The following is a 14,910-nucleotide window of genomic DNA, read 5'->3' as shown; positions in this document are numbered from 1 at the left end:
GTAAATAGCCTCTGGTTGATTGCCAAGGGGCGGCCTTTGCATCAGGCCAAAGAGGCCAGCTTTGAGCCCCGAGAGTCCGTGGGCCTCGGGCCATGCTATCAGAACTCAGCAAGTTCACAGAGGAGCCACATGGGCCCCACCAATGCTGAGCCCGCAGGATTTTCCAGAAATCACCCAGAGCGAGGAGAACTGGGTGCATTACCTATGGATGGTGGGCCTCCAGAGTTCAGAGCGTATGTGAGACAAAATACCGGCAATCATCACTTGGCACCTTGTTACCAGAAACGCCCCTGGATGAAGGGCCATCCATCCGGTCCCACCATCCGGTCCCACCAGGCTGTGCTGTCTCTCTCCCTCCCGATGGACGAGTATTCCTGGTCTGCTCCGGGCTTTGCCCTTCCTTGTCACCCAGGTTTCCAGGCACACCCTCAGTCAGCCAAGAAGTGCTGGCCTGGGGCCTCTGGAGAGCATCACACTTCCAGAAAGCTGGAAAAAATCTCCTCCCCTCCCTCGCCTTCCTTCCGTAGCCCAGCACCCTCCCTTTCTCTTCTCTTCCCTGGATAAAAGTATGTTCCCCACAAGTGTCTGATGGGGAACGAAGGCCCATTTCTCCTCGGGACCCTCCTAGGGAGAGGATAAGCGGTAAACCAGAGCAGAGACCCACATAAGACAAGACAGGAAGGAATTTTCCGCCACAGAGTGGGCCACACTACCTAATACGTGTACAGTGCTGTAGAATTTATGACGACCTTTCTGACCCATCGTTACATCTTGGCCTGGCAATCGCTGAGTGAGGCAAGTATTATCAATCCCAGGCTGAGAATGTAGAAATGTCAACATGAAAAGCTGAAGTGATAGTTCCAAGGGCACCCAGTTACTCGATGGCAGAACTAGAATTCAAGGGGCACCTGGGTGGCTCAGTCAGTTAAGCGTCCGACTCTTAATTTCAGCTCAGGTCGTGATCTCCTAGTTCATGGGATCAAGCCCCTCATTAGGCTCTCTGCTGACAGTGGAGAGTCTGCTTGGGATTCTCTCTCTGTCCCCTCCCCTGCTCTCCCTCGGTCTCTCAAAAGAACAAATACACTTCTTTTTTTTTTTTTTTTAAGAGCTAGAATTCAAGCCTGGGCATTTAATTCCAAGTAAAACCCTTTCTCCAATAAAACAATAATAATAGCTACCATTTATTTAGATATGCTATGCTTCATGCCCTATCCTATGTGCCTTACACATTTAAATGTAGTTAAACCTCGAGCGCCTGGGTGGCTCAGTCGGTTGAGTGTCCAACTTCAGCTCAGGTCATGATCTCACGGCTCGTGAGTGCGAGCCCCGCGTGGGGGTCTGTGCCGACAGCTCGGAGCCTGGAGCCTGTTTCGGATTCTGTGTCTCCTTCTCTGTCTGCCCTCCCCCACTTGTGCTCTGTCTCTCAAAACTAAATAAATGTTAAAAAAAGTAAAAAAATAAATAAATCTAGTTAAGCCTCAGGAAAGCCCTCTCAGATAAGGGAATGCTATCATTATACCCATTTGGGGGATGAGGAAAACTGAGGCACGCGGATGTTGTGTAATGGCCTGAGGACACACAGCTATTCCTCGCCATTCTACACCTGCCTTGAACTCTGCTGTTCCTGTTTCACGACGAATCGGGAACCCAGGCTAGGAATCGAAGCAATAAAGAGAAAAGGACCCAAGTAGACGGTTTGCGAAATACAGAGCCAACAGTCAGGACCCCGACAGGGGGCGCTCATCCGAAAGCTCAGCCCGCAAGCAGTGGACCTGGAGGCGTTTGCTGCTAAATCTGGGTAGGCAGACAGCACCGACTTATTTGGAGCCTAAACGAAAAGCAGGTTCAGTGGCAGCGTCGGCCAGGGCGGCGGCAGGAAGCAGATGGCGTGCACGGCGGAGCGTTTAACGGAGGAGAGCTTAGCAAAGACGCTGTTTACAGAAGGGTGGGCAGAATGAGAGGAAGCAACAAGGGGTGAGGAGGCCCCCAGAAAGAACAAATGCCGGAAGCTCTTACCACCTGGGACCGCAAGGGCAGAGGGAGGGAATGTGTCACCAGAACACAGTGACCCCTGGGGCCGTCCCCAGGGGAGGAACGGCTTGCCGGGAGATGTGGGTCGCAGCCACTCGCAGGACTGCCCTGTCACCCTTCCGTTTGCGGCAGGTGCCGCCCTCTCCCCACCCCCCACCCCACCCCCTGCAAGGTTAGCAGGCAGAGGGCCTCGGCCAGGCGGTCCAGAGATGGCTCCTGGGCCACAGTCAAGGTGGAGAAGGGCAGAGAAGCAAGGGGCGAGGGGAGCAAGTGGGGAACAGCCAGCACGTGACCGACACTTGCTGTCCTGACCCTGCCTACGCAAGAGCTTCGGCCAGAGCCACAGGCCACAGCGTTTGAGCGCCAGTTGCCTGTCACAGAGTCGACGCGCCCTGCCCCCTGCTTTCTCCAAAAGTGCGACTGTGTTCAGTGGACCAAATACAGCTGCTTGAGCGTTCCACTTCGCTCAGGTCGTGATCTCGCGGTTCGTGAGTTCTAGCCCCGCGTCGGGCTCTGGGCTGACAGCTCAGAGCAGGGAGCCTGCTTCGGATTCTGTGTCTCCCTCTCTCTCTGCCCCAATCTGGCTCATGCTCTCTCTCTCTCTTTCAAAAATAAATAAACATTTAAAAATAAAAAAGGGGAAGCTGGGTGGCTCAGTCGGTTAAGCATCCGACTTCAGCTCAGGTCATGATCTCGCGGTCCGTGGGTTCGAGCCCCACATCGGGCTCTGGGCTTCAGATTCTGTGTCTCCTTTTCTCTGCTCCTCCCCTGCTCGCACTCTGTCTCCCTCTCTCTCTCTCAAAAATAAATAAACATTAAAAACATTTTTTTTTAATGAAAAAGAAGTGAGCCTCAAAACAAAAAGCAGCCTCCAAGGCCTGAAAACAAAATACCCACCGTGGGGGGACTGAGTGGGGCCAGACCCTGGGGCCTGAAGCAGCCTGGACGCCCACTTAGAAGACCCAGAACCTCAAAGCTCAGGTGATATAACTGCTCTGTAACCAAGGAATATGGGGGAAGATTGAAAGAGGAATTTTCATATTGAATCTCTTTGCAGTGATAAAAATGGATTTTATTTAAATAATGAAAAGTGAGGGGGGGGCTTTCTTCCCACCTGTTAGACTTGTCACTCGGCTTCATCTCCCAAGACACCTGTAAGATCAGAATCCTGATGCTGTTTGACAAGAACTGCTCTCAAGTGCAGAACGATTATGTAGGACGGCAAACTGGGACGAGGTCCACACTGAGAGACAAGCGAGTCACAAATACCCTGGGCTGGGGGAGAGGCGGGGTGAGGAATTGTAAGTGACTCAACCCGTGCCTCTTAGGTCTGGTCTTTGGGGTCCCGCGTGCTCTCCCTCACTCTCTGTTTTTGCAAAGGGTCCATGGTAGCAACTGGGGACACAGTGGAGATGGGAGCCAAAAGGTTAGCAGGAAAATGCCCAGTGGTATCGTACATGTGGGCTCTTCAGTATTTCTATTCACGTCACACCCATCAACCTGGTCACTGGGGCCCTGAACCAGGAAGTTGTCTTGAGGTTGTTTTGGGCTCTTCCCCCTCCTCCACCGTCCGCATCCCAGCGGTCATCAGGTCTGGCCAAAAACTGGAATTAAATATACAGACTGTGTATCTACGATATGCCAAGCAAAGTTCAGGTCCAGAGAGATTACCAGCATAAGGACCTCATGGCCAAGGAGCTTATAATTCTACCTGGTGAGATAGCAACAAACAGATGGAAAAAAAAAGCACCTCCGGTCGTGTGTTAGGTTGCTTTGGTCGGCTAGGTAAGTGAAACTGGCTTAATTCCAGTTGTGGAAGAGACTTCAAGGGTTTGTGATCAGCGGTTGAAGCACTGTCATCAAGGACCCAGTCCCTTCCAGCCGTCTGCCCTGTTCTTGTTTCGCATGAAGGTAAAGCTCGAAACAAGATGGCTGCCGCAATTCCAGGCATCGCGCTGAGATGACACCAAGGCCAGAGGGAGGAGAGGGCTTCTCTGCCTGTGGCTCTCCAAGGACAGAGGGATCTTTCCCTGGCAGCCCTCACAGCCTTCCCCTCATGTCTCTCCCTCTGGAACTGGGTCACTTGCCCATTCTAGAACCCCAAATTAGCAGAGGGTGTGAGATTACCATTGGATCAAACAAGATGGAGCCTCTTCCCCAAGGGGGTTTGTGGGAGGGTGACATCCGGCCGAAGCCAGGGTTTTGTTAAGAAGGAAAAGGAGGGGAACCAGCTCTGGCTTGACGGCCAACAGTGTTGACAAAATATTTAAAAAGCATTAAAGGGGCGCCTGGATGGCTCAGTCAGTTGAGGGACCGACTTCGGCTCAGGTCATGATCTCACAGCTCGTGAGTTCGAGCCCCGCGTCGGGCTCTGTGCTGACAGCTCAGAGCCTGGAACCTGCTTCAGATTCTGTGTCTCCCTCTCTCTCTGCCCCTAACCCACTTGCATTCCATCTCTGTCTCTCTCAAAAATAAATAAATGTTAAAAAAAAAAATTAAAAAAAAAAGCATTAAGAATAAGATGGACTAACGAGACAGAGGGGTCAGAAAAGGCTGCTCTTGACCTTGCTCCCATTGTCACTGCCTGGAGTTATGACAGCAGCTTCCTAATTGGTCTTCCAGCCTCCAACATTCCCTCCCCCACTCAATAAACCCATTTTTCATTTTGCCCCAGTGGATCTGCCTAAAATACATATCTGCTCATGCTGTCTTCTTGCTGAAAATGTTCCTGTCACTCCTTAGTTCATATGCAATAAAGAGACGAACCTTTTAGCATGATGTGATGACTGAGTATTTCGCCCATGCAAAGCACTATAGCTTTGCTAGATGGAAATGCTCTCACAGCCATACTGTATAAATGAGACGATCAGGAACTGAGATGTTAAATAACTTGTCCCCGCAGTAGTACTTTCCTATCATCGCCGTAACACGTCACTACACACGTAGTGGTTTAAAACAACACAAACATATTATGTTATAGTTCTGGAGGTCAAAAGTCCCAAACCAGCTTCAAAATCAAGATGTCTGGAGAGCTGTATACCTTCGGGAGACTCCAGGGGCCAATCTGTCTTCTTACCTCTTCTACCGACTTGAGGGGGCCTGTGTTTTTGGCCGTGTGTCCATATCACTCAACCTATGCTTCCAGACTCCTTCTTCTTGATCTCCTGCCTCCTCTCATAAAGACATTGTGATTACCTTGGGCTCACTTGAGTAACCCAGGATAATCTCCCCATCTCAAGATCCTTAACTTGATCACGTTGGCAAAGTCTCTTTCGCCATGTAAGTCCCTTTTGTCACGGGATACGGGTCTTAGGACAGGGACAGGTTTAGGTAGCCTGTATCCTGGCTACCACTCCCAAGGTCAGATGACCAGGAAGTAGAGGAGACAAGGTTTGAACCCAAGCTCTGGAGTTCCCAGAAGGAGTCACACCCTACTTCCCAATCTGCTTGCTGTGTCTTTCACCTGGAAGGCCTTTCTTGCATAACCAGCCCCTCACATGGCTAATTGCCACTTAACCTTAGGACCTAACTCACAGTGACCTCTTGAAAAGTTTTCCACAACAGCATTCTTACCCTACTCTTTTACCCCTGGACGTACCCTTCAGCGGAACTAGGTGTCCCTGCTCTGTGAGCCCATGTCGCAGGGCTCACTACCAAATTATCACTTGTAACTCTAAATGGGAAAGGCTTCCCACAGAGCGCAGGGAGCTCAGGAAAACTAGTTGATCGGTTGATCGGTTTGTGGGTTGGTTGGTTGAATAAAGGAATCAGCTGGGGGTAAGGTATTTGCAAGGAGAGATATAATTATAAGAGCTAATAGACATAAGGAAAAGGGGCTCTTGGCAGTAGTTCTGAGAAATCGGTCTTGGGGTAGGAGGACGTTTGGGGGTTTGGAACACCTTATATACTTTCAAGAACCAAGAAGGATCTGAAAAAAGAGGCAGGCAAGTGACCCTCTTGGGCTGCTCTGGTTTCCCAGCTAAATCTCCAAGTGAGAAAGGAAGTGAGTTTCAGGGCCAAAGCTGGGTTCTAGAACAGAGTGAGCACACAGTTGTGCCCTATCTCCCAGGGACAGGGCTGTGATGGGTGAGGCACAGAAGGAAAGATTTTGCAACCCAGGGTGACGAACTTTTAACTACTCCCTAGCTTGCGAACATCCAGTTCATTAGAGCTCAGAGTTAGAAGCTTATGTTGAACACTCTCCCCACCCCCACCCCCACCCATACTGGGGCAAAAAGAAATGTGTACATTACAGAACTAGTAAGTACCAGAACCAGGCTTTCAAACTGTCGGGGTTCAGGCCTGTGTACTTAACCACCACACCATACTGCCTCTCGAATACCAGTGTTTCATTTTTAAAAGAAAGTAATCTCTGGGGACTTTGGAGCCTGGCCTAGCAGGCAGACAGGTCACAGAAAGTCTAGGAGAAAAGAGGGAGGAAGAGGGGGTGAGAAATCATTTCCGAACCAGATCTCCTAAGGCCGAGCACAGCACCATGCCCGCACCCCTGTATCAGGCCAATTCTTTGTCTTCTAAATGACTTTCCCTCTCAAAACTCACGGTGGTTGCTCACTGAGAATTATCATTTTTACCAGCTAGAAAGGAAACCTAGAGGTAAAGCAATTTTATGCTTCTGATTCTAGCTAATTAAGTCTTGTAAATAAGAGGCAGAATGACTTCTCACCCCAAAGGGCATATTTATTTCCACTATGTGATTTTTACCAATGAGTTGAATCAGTGAGGGGTTCCTCAAAGGGCCTGCCTAATATTCTGAATGATGTTTTTATGAACTAAATAAACAGAGAACCCTCCTGTAGTAGGAAAGCTACCAACATAAGTCACTACAAACCAGGGCTCCCCTAAGCAAACCCGTGTATACTTTGTTGGATAACAGAGGGACCGGGGCTTTAGTTCTTACTTCCCCAGCAGAGGTGTTGACAGATATTGACAGGGACGTATGAATGCATCACACTTAACCCTGCTGGTAAGATATCCCTGAGAGAAGCCAAAAGCCCTAGCATGGCAAAGCATTGGCGATTTTCCAAGGTTAGACTTTTTCCGCCAATATGAAGCTCTGAGTCCATACAAATTGTGCTATGGCTTGCTAAAACACAATGACAACACCTTGACGTACTGTGGGTCCTATCTTAGACATCATCCAGCCCACCATCTAGTGAGGAAGTTAGGGCAAGGGACCCGCATGACTAACTCAAGGCCTCAGAGGGTGGGGCAGACGCCCAGGCTGGAGGTAGGGGTGTGGCAGGCTTCAGGAAAACCAAGGGAGGAGGCGGCCACAAATGGCAACCTTTAGCGGGTAAGCAGCGGGAGGGGTGCTTCTAAAGGGGCAAGGAAAACCGGGAGGGTCCAGGAGCCGGAAAACAAGGGGGAGGAGACAGTCAAAGCACCTGTCAACGCAGTCAGGTGCTACCGGGGGCAAGAAGGAGAAGGGCTGAGAAAATCCCACTGGACCCGGTGACCAGGAGGATGTCAGTGATCTCTCCCCACCCTGTTGTGGGGGCAGAATCAAATCTTAAGGTCTTAGAGAGCGAATGGGAGGTGAGTAAGGGGAGGTGGATTCAGGGGGTGCTGCTTCTGAGAAGCTTGGCTGTAAGAAAAGAGGAGAGAGAGCACTCTGGCTGAAGGAGCACTCCGCTCCCGACCTTCGGAGAAAGGCAGGGAGGAGGGAAGATCGGCAAGTCTAGGGTCAAGAGACTCAAAACAACAGAGCTACCACAAGGAGACAAGTGGCGGGGGGTGCCTGGGTGGCTCCCTCGGTTAAGCATCCGACTCTTGACTTCCGCTCCGGTCATGATCTCGCGGTTTGTGAGTTCGAGCCCCGCATCGGGCTCTGTGCCGACAGCGTGGATCCTGCTTGGGAGCCTGTCTCCGTCTCTCTGCCCCTCCCCCTCTTGCTTTCTATCTCTTCTTCAAAATTAAAATAAAATAAACTTAAAAAATATATTGAAAAATAATAAAATAAAAAATAAATTTAACTTAAAAAAAAGAAAAGAAAGAAACAGGAAGTTCCATTCTTATTTGAAACCCAGACCAGCCAGAGGAAACTAGTAGGAAACATGCTGCTTCCAGAGATATTAGGAGAATTCACTCGAATCTTGGTTACTGGAAACGCTTAGGGAGGACTGACTGTCTTGCTGTACAGGGCGATCTCTCAACTAGTGATCTGAACGACTCTAGGGAGGCATCGGGTCCCCCTAAACTACTGTCCCTGGCCAAGGTGCTCCTGTCACTTCTGCTCTGTGGCAGGAAAACACTACAAGCATGAAGGGAATTGTTTCTAAACCAAGACAATCAAAGAGTACCTTCTGATCCAAATGGCCACAGAGTCGTCCCTAATGGGTCCTCATGGGGCATGTTGACACAACCACTAATCTCTTTAGGGGATAATTTATTCTCTCTAGAAACTGGCTGTAAATACTGACAACCATTTTTCAATGATTGCTGTTGTTAACAGGCCCTGTTACCCCAAACCTACAACAGCTGGGTGTTGTCCCGCGGTCCAGAAGGGAACAAAATCCAGTGCATTTTGGGGAAGTCAAGGGATACCCGATAAGTACAGCACTGGTGTTTGCCTTCTCGGGAGTAACAGAGAGAGAGGTCTGAGAGGTCCAACCCACACCGGCAGAGGCTGGCTGTGAAGTTTGTGGGTGGACACGTGGTGATGCCCGTCCCTCACCCAGTGGCAACAAATACATTCACGAGACACTACCTATACACCAGGTGCTTTCCTAAACGTTTGACCCGTTTCCCCTCCCAACAACCTATGCGATGGATAGGAGGCCTCCCCTGAACCGACAAGGAAACCGACTTCAACGAGATGAAGGAATTGATCAGCTATCACACGCTAGCAAGCTCCAGACCCAAGATTATGAGCCAGACCTGCTCGCCTTGAAATTCCGAGGCTTAACTACGCTCCAAGACTCAGCTTAAACAAGTCCGGTCTAGCTGTTTGTTCTGAAGACTGGGCGAGTTAATGACTAAATGTGCTGTGACAACTTCAAAGAGGAAGAGCAAAGCCTCCTGACTGGTCTCCTTTGCACACCTACAGCGAGTAGCGAGTACGCTTCCAGCCCGGGGGGGGGGGGGGGGGGTCGGCATCCACGCGGTCAGGGGATCCCGGGATCCCGGGGAGGCACGTGTTTTCAGGCCACCGACCAAGGGTGCCGCACCCATCGGGGCTCACGGGAAGGTTTGGAGTGAAGGGGGCACCGTCTTGCCTCTCTGGTTAGCACGATGTCATTTCCTCATGTCACCTGCGGAGGAGTAATACTGGGTGACCTGGCCAGCTAGTTCCGGAGGGCCACGGTTAGGCAAGGGAGACGTCTGCTGGCCTAGAGCTCCCTCAGCTGTGTACTAAGGGACTTGGCTGGGAGGGGGAAAGCCTGTGTCGTCGTTTCGACCCAGCCCTCTAGAAATGTTAGAGAATCAATTCCAGAACTCCCTTTACCCAGCTCTTGGGTTGGCTGACTCATTGCTCAGATCTCCTAGCTCAAATGTCACTCTGTAAAGTAGCCCCCTCCTGTCCCTTCGGGTTTTTTTTTTTTAATCTCTATTTTTTTTAATTTTTTAATGTTTATTTTTGAGAGAGAGAGCGAGCATGAGTGGGGGAAGGGCAGAGAGAGAGGGAGACACAGAATCTAAAGCAGGCTTCAGTTTCTGACCTGTCAGCACAGACCACGACGTGGGCCTCCAACGCACGAATGCGGAGATCATGACCTGAGCCGAAATCGATCGCTTAACTGACTGAGCCACCCAGGTGCCCCTCCTAATCTCTATTAAAAAAATCTTTTTTAATCTTTACTTATTTTTGAGAGAGAGAGAGAGAGAGACAGAGTACGAGCGGGGGAGAAGCAGAGAGAGAGGGAGACACAGAATCCGAAGAAGGCTCCAGGCTCCGAGCTATCAGCACAGAGCCCGATGCAGGACTCGAACTCAAGAACCATGAGATCATGACCTGAGCCAAAGTCAGATGTTCAACAACTGACACGTGCAATCATCAGGCTCATTAGCCATGAGTTCCGTTCAGTCACTGCTCCTCGCTGAGAGGCCAGGTTCATCACACCTGTTCTAGACTCCCAGGTGAGGGGTAAAGTGCTATGAAGTCAGGGACCCCAGTAAACTGCTTGGCTGCTAGTGAAAAACAGCACATTTCTTAAATATCGACCGCGCAGCAGTATGTGGAAATAGATTATGTCTGTGATCTGTACCAACTTCACAGATTTATGACAAATGGCCATTAATCATTTTTTAAAAGCTATTAGTACTACATATTCCCTATTCCCCATTTTTTCCATTCCTTTGCAGCGTCGAGGTAATAATTCATCCGATAACGGTGAGGCTTAACAACAGGAAAAATTTCTGGCCAGGTAATCGATTCAATGGCTGCGAGTTATGCTTGAGATTCTCACTGAAATACGCCCAACCTATTCTTTTAGGCTTTTCCAAGTCGGAATCCATTCCTGAAAACATGAATGTTCAGTAAAGAGCCAAGTGAGCATGTAAATTATATTATTGGAAATTATTGCTAGGGTATCTGAAATTCTCAATAAAAATGTAACAGCACCCCAACCGATCTTAAGGGTGAACTTGCTTCAAGCTCATGCACACCTTGCTGGCTGACTTAAGTCCTTTTGATCTGTAGCAGAACTAAGTTTCTTTTGAGATTTGCAGACCACTGGCCCTGAGGAATGAAGGACCAGACTTTCTCAGAAGAGATGGCCTGACTACATTAGAAAATAGCCACGGTAGGGGCGCCTGGGTGGCTCAGTCGGTTAAGCGTCCGACTTCGGCTCAGGTCACGATCTCGCGGTCTGCGAGTTCGAGCCCCGCGTCGGGCTTTGGGCTGACGGCTCAGAGCCTGGAGCTTGTTTCCGATTCTGTGTCTCCCTCTCTCTCTGCCCCTCCCCCGTTCATGTTGTGTCTCTCTCTGTCTCAAAAATAAATAAACGTTAAAAAAAAAAAAATTAAAAAAAAAAAAAAGAAAATAGCCACGGCGGGTGCCAGCAAGTCTGTTCATGGTCATGTCGACAGGTGACTAACTGTCCGGGCACCTGCTTCTCGTGCGCATAGCCCCTCTCCCTCTCCCCATGCCTTCGAAACCCCTACCCACCCACCCCCGGCTCCCCCTGGACACGGAAGGTGGTCTTTGAGACATTAGTCTACCTTCGTCCCAGGTTGCTGGCTTCCTGAGTAAAGCAAACTTACCTTTCCCACCATCGCTTGTCTCTTGAGTATTGATTTTCGACCCCTGAGCAGCCGAGATGGAATTGGAAAGTGGTTCGCGGTCCCATGACAAAAACTCCAGAAAACCTCTTTTTAGGGAGAAAAGGATACCTCGCATTTGGAGAGAGCCTGGACCTCGTTATTATAATGACTCGGGAAACTGAAAAATCCGGATTCCCCAGCACGCTGTAAGTCAATTATATTCCAGGCCAATTGAATTAGAATTTCTGGGGGTGGGGCCTGGGCGTCAACAGTTTTAAAGCTCCCAGGTGTCTCCACAGATAACCTGGAACAACCCCCAAATATAGGATCACCTGGAGAGCTTTTTTTTAAATATTAATGCTGGGCCCCCTCCCCAAGGATTCTGACCCAACTGATCTACAGAGGAGATGCGGATTTTTTTTTTTTTTTTTTGAACGTTTATTCATTTTTGAGACAGAGAGAGACAGAGCATGAACGGGGGAGGGGCAGAGAGAGAGGGAGACACAGAATCGGAAGCAGGCTCCAGGCTCTGAGCCATCAGCCCAGAGCCCGACGCGGGGCTCGAACTCACGGGCCGCGAGATCGTGACCTGGCTGAAGTCGGACGCTTAACCGACTGCGCCACCCAGGCGCCCCGATGCGGATTTTTAAGATACACAGGTGAGTCTACCGTGCGGCCGGGATTGAGAAGCTCTGGCCTAATGCTGCTTCCTTAATTAAATCAGTCCAGACCAGTGAACCAGTCTCGAATCTTCCCTACATTCTCCAGGTTTTTTTGTTTGTTTGCTTGTTTTTTACTGCTGCTTTCTGTAGTCAAGCATGATAGGGTAGGGTGAAGCTAGTTTTTTCCCTTTGAATTTATATGTGGATTGAAATCAGCACAATCTTACGCTGTCAGTCATGTATACCTTTGTGCATTTGTACCTTTCTTACCTTTGGGGCAGCAGCCCTTTGGAAAGCTCACTCATTGGATTGCTGCTGGCCATCAGAAATGCAGAGAAAGGGGGGTGCCTGGGTGGCTCAGTCGGTTAAGCGCTCGACGTCAGCACAGGTCACGATCTCATGGTTTGTGGGTTCGAGCCCCATGTCAGGCTCTGTGCTGACAGCTCAGAGCCTGGAGTCTGCTTCACAGTCTGTGTCTTCCTCTCTCTCTGCCCCTCCCCTGCTAATGCGCTCTCTCTCTCTCTCTCTCTCTCTCAAATATAAAGAAAAATGTTAAAAACTTAAAAAAAAAAAAAAAGTGTGGAGAAAGGCAAATAGGGTAACTTCAAATCAACCGATTCCTTCATCTGAACTCGGGAATCTTAAAAATCCTGATGCCCCATCATGCCATAGGCCAAATATATTCTAGGCCTGTCAATTCTGAGAATACCATAGAACTTCCCGTTTGGCTCACTCACCATCCGCCTGTGGTACAGTGGCCTGAACAATTCAGGCATGAAGCAGTCTCCAAAAATGACAGGTGGATGAATGAAGGAAAAGATATATGGGGGGGGGGGGGGGTGTGTGTGCAGAATTTGAGGATGCTCACACCTGGGCAGTATAGGGAATGATCTATCAACCACCTGAGCTGTGTAAAGAACTTAAGTCACTTTCCTGCGGCCACAAAGTGGAGGGCCAGGCCTGGATTCAAAGCCAGGTGTCCAAGAATCCAAAGTGGTTTATTTTTCTCTGACTTGCGTTGGCATCATGTTGACATAGGTCCACAGTCCGTTTATTTGAAACCTCTGGGACAAGAGTACTCTGGAATTTAGAGTTTGGGGGGTTTTAGGAAGGTATATAAATTAATATTTCTGCAGCAAATCATGTTAGTGTTTTCACGAAAGGGGTCGAGAAGCCTCAGATCAGACTTTCATCAATTCAGTACAAACCATACCACCAAATTTAGGGTTTTCTGAACTTGTAAGGTTTTGGGAGTTGCAGATTAAAAAAAATCATCACCAAGATCGGGGTGCTCAGTCCGTTGAGTGTCTGACCCTTGATCTCAGCTCAGGTCACGATCTCGCAGTTTATGAGTCTGAGCCCCACGTCCGGCTCTGTACTGACAATGTGGAGCCTGCTTGGGATTCGTTCTCTCTCCCTCTCTTTCTGCCCCTTCCCTTCTCTCTCTCTCTGTCTCAAAAAAAAAAAAATAAATAAATGCAAAGAAATTGTGAAGATGAACATCAGAGGAAAGAAATTATGTATGTAGTAACAAACTTTCATTGGCTGATAAATATGGAGTGAATTGAGACACTCTGCAAAGCTCTGGACACGCATAACCCTAACGATAACTTGGCAAGATAAGTGCTAGTAATACCTCCATTCTCCAAATCAGGAAACTGAGGCATGGAGGGATTCAGTAACATGCCTGAAATGACCTAAGTCCATCCATTTGGTTCAGTCTCCGTTGCAATTAAAATCTGACAGCTGACATTTTTTAGAGAAGAATTTTTCTTTCTTATTGAAGGGTGGAATATGTCCAGCATGACTGGGAGGCACGGGGCTTTGATCTGAAAGTTTTGGCTTTGGGGCTTTAAATATGCCTTTTCTCTGGTGTTATCTGTCTTAATTTAGTGGCAGCCCATCCACGGAAAACAGCCGCAGCTTCTCCCCTCTGAGCGCCTTTAGAAGTCTTAGGAAATTCAAGGGGAAACTCATGGTTGATTCAATTCATTCATCTGCTGCTTGTTGAACACCCACGAAGTGCTGGCACTCTACCAGAATTAGACCCACTTCTGAGAAAGCAGAGCAGCCTGTGAACTTCTAAAGCCGTGTTGTAAAATTAGAGTCAGATGACCGCGGAAGGTTGCCCTCAGTAATGAGCTTCCATATGTAGATGCAGAGTTTGGCCATAAACAATGTGTTCTGCCTCCCGCGTGACTCATTTTCCCCTGGAATGATAACCTTTGCCTTCCTAGAGGAACCTGATAATGAAATTCACAGGAGTGGTCTCCTACTACTGTGCCTGATTGATTTTAGGATACACTTTAAATGCTCTCTGTGATTTACCAGGAAAGCACCCGTGTTCTAATAATCATTGAAATAGAAAGCACAGTCATTCAAAACGCGGGAAGTACAATGCGTTCTAGTGTTTAGTGATTAATTAGCCTTTCACCTTTCCCCCTTTAAAACTTAAGACCATTGCATAAAGCACACAAATCGCCCTAGCTGTCAGGCATCTATTTTGTGATTAACTGACGTTTATTATTTCAGAAAATAAGACAATTCTTTTCTAATTTAATTTTCAGGATTTAAGTTTGGGGTTTTGAAAACAGACAAAAATTGACTGCTGTTTATCCAGGGGTTCCTGGGTGGCTCAGTCAGTCAAGCCACCGACTCCTGATTTTGGCTCAGATCATGATTTCATCGTTCGTGAGTTTAAGTCCCGTGTCGTTGGGCTCCTTGGTGATAACTCAGAGCCCGTTTGAGATTCTCTCTCTCCTTCTCACTCTGCCCCTCCCCTACTGGTGCTCTCTCTCTCTCAAAATAAATAAACTTAAAAAAATTGCCCGTTGTTTACACATAAATGTGTTTTTTAAAAATATGATGCTATCTAAAGAGTAATTTTATTATGCTTGGGTAATGAAAATATCAAGGTAATGAAATCCAATGGAAACAATGGTTTATCTGTAGAAATTCATTCTATGGGCAACTTTGAACTAATTTTTTTTAATGT

At 48.5% G+C, this 14,910-nt stretch overlaps 1 pseudogene; it reads right to left on the bottom strand.

Moving 5' to 3' along the window:
- Positions 1-1,828: 1,828 nt before the first annotated feature.
- LOC144616453 (NADH dehydrogenase [ubiquinone] 1 alpha subcomplex subunit 8-like) overlaps positions 1,829-14,910 on the bottom strand; it is a 51,432-nt pseudogene continuing 38,350 nt past the window's right edge.

This window comes from Panthera onca, chromosome B2 (genome assembly GCF_046562875.1).
Source record: "Panthera onca isolate mPanOnc1 chromosome B2, mPanOnc1 haplotype 2, whole genome shotgun sequence".
NCBI classification, from domain to species: Eukaryota; Metazoa; Chordata; class Mammalia; order Carnivora; family Felidae; genus Panthera; species Panthera onca.
The sequence above is the reverse complement of the archived record's forward strand: the minus strand, read 5'-3'. Positions and strand labels throughout refer to the sequence as shown.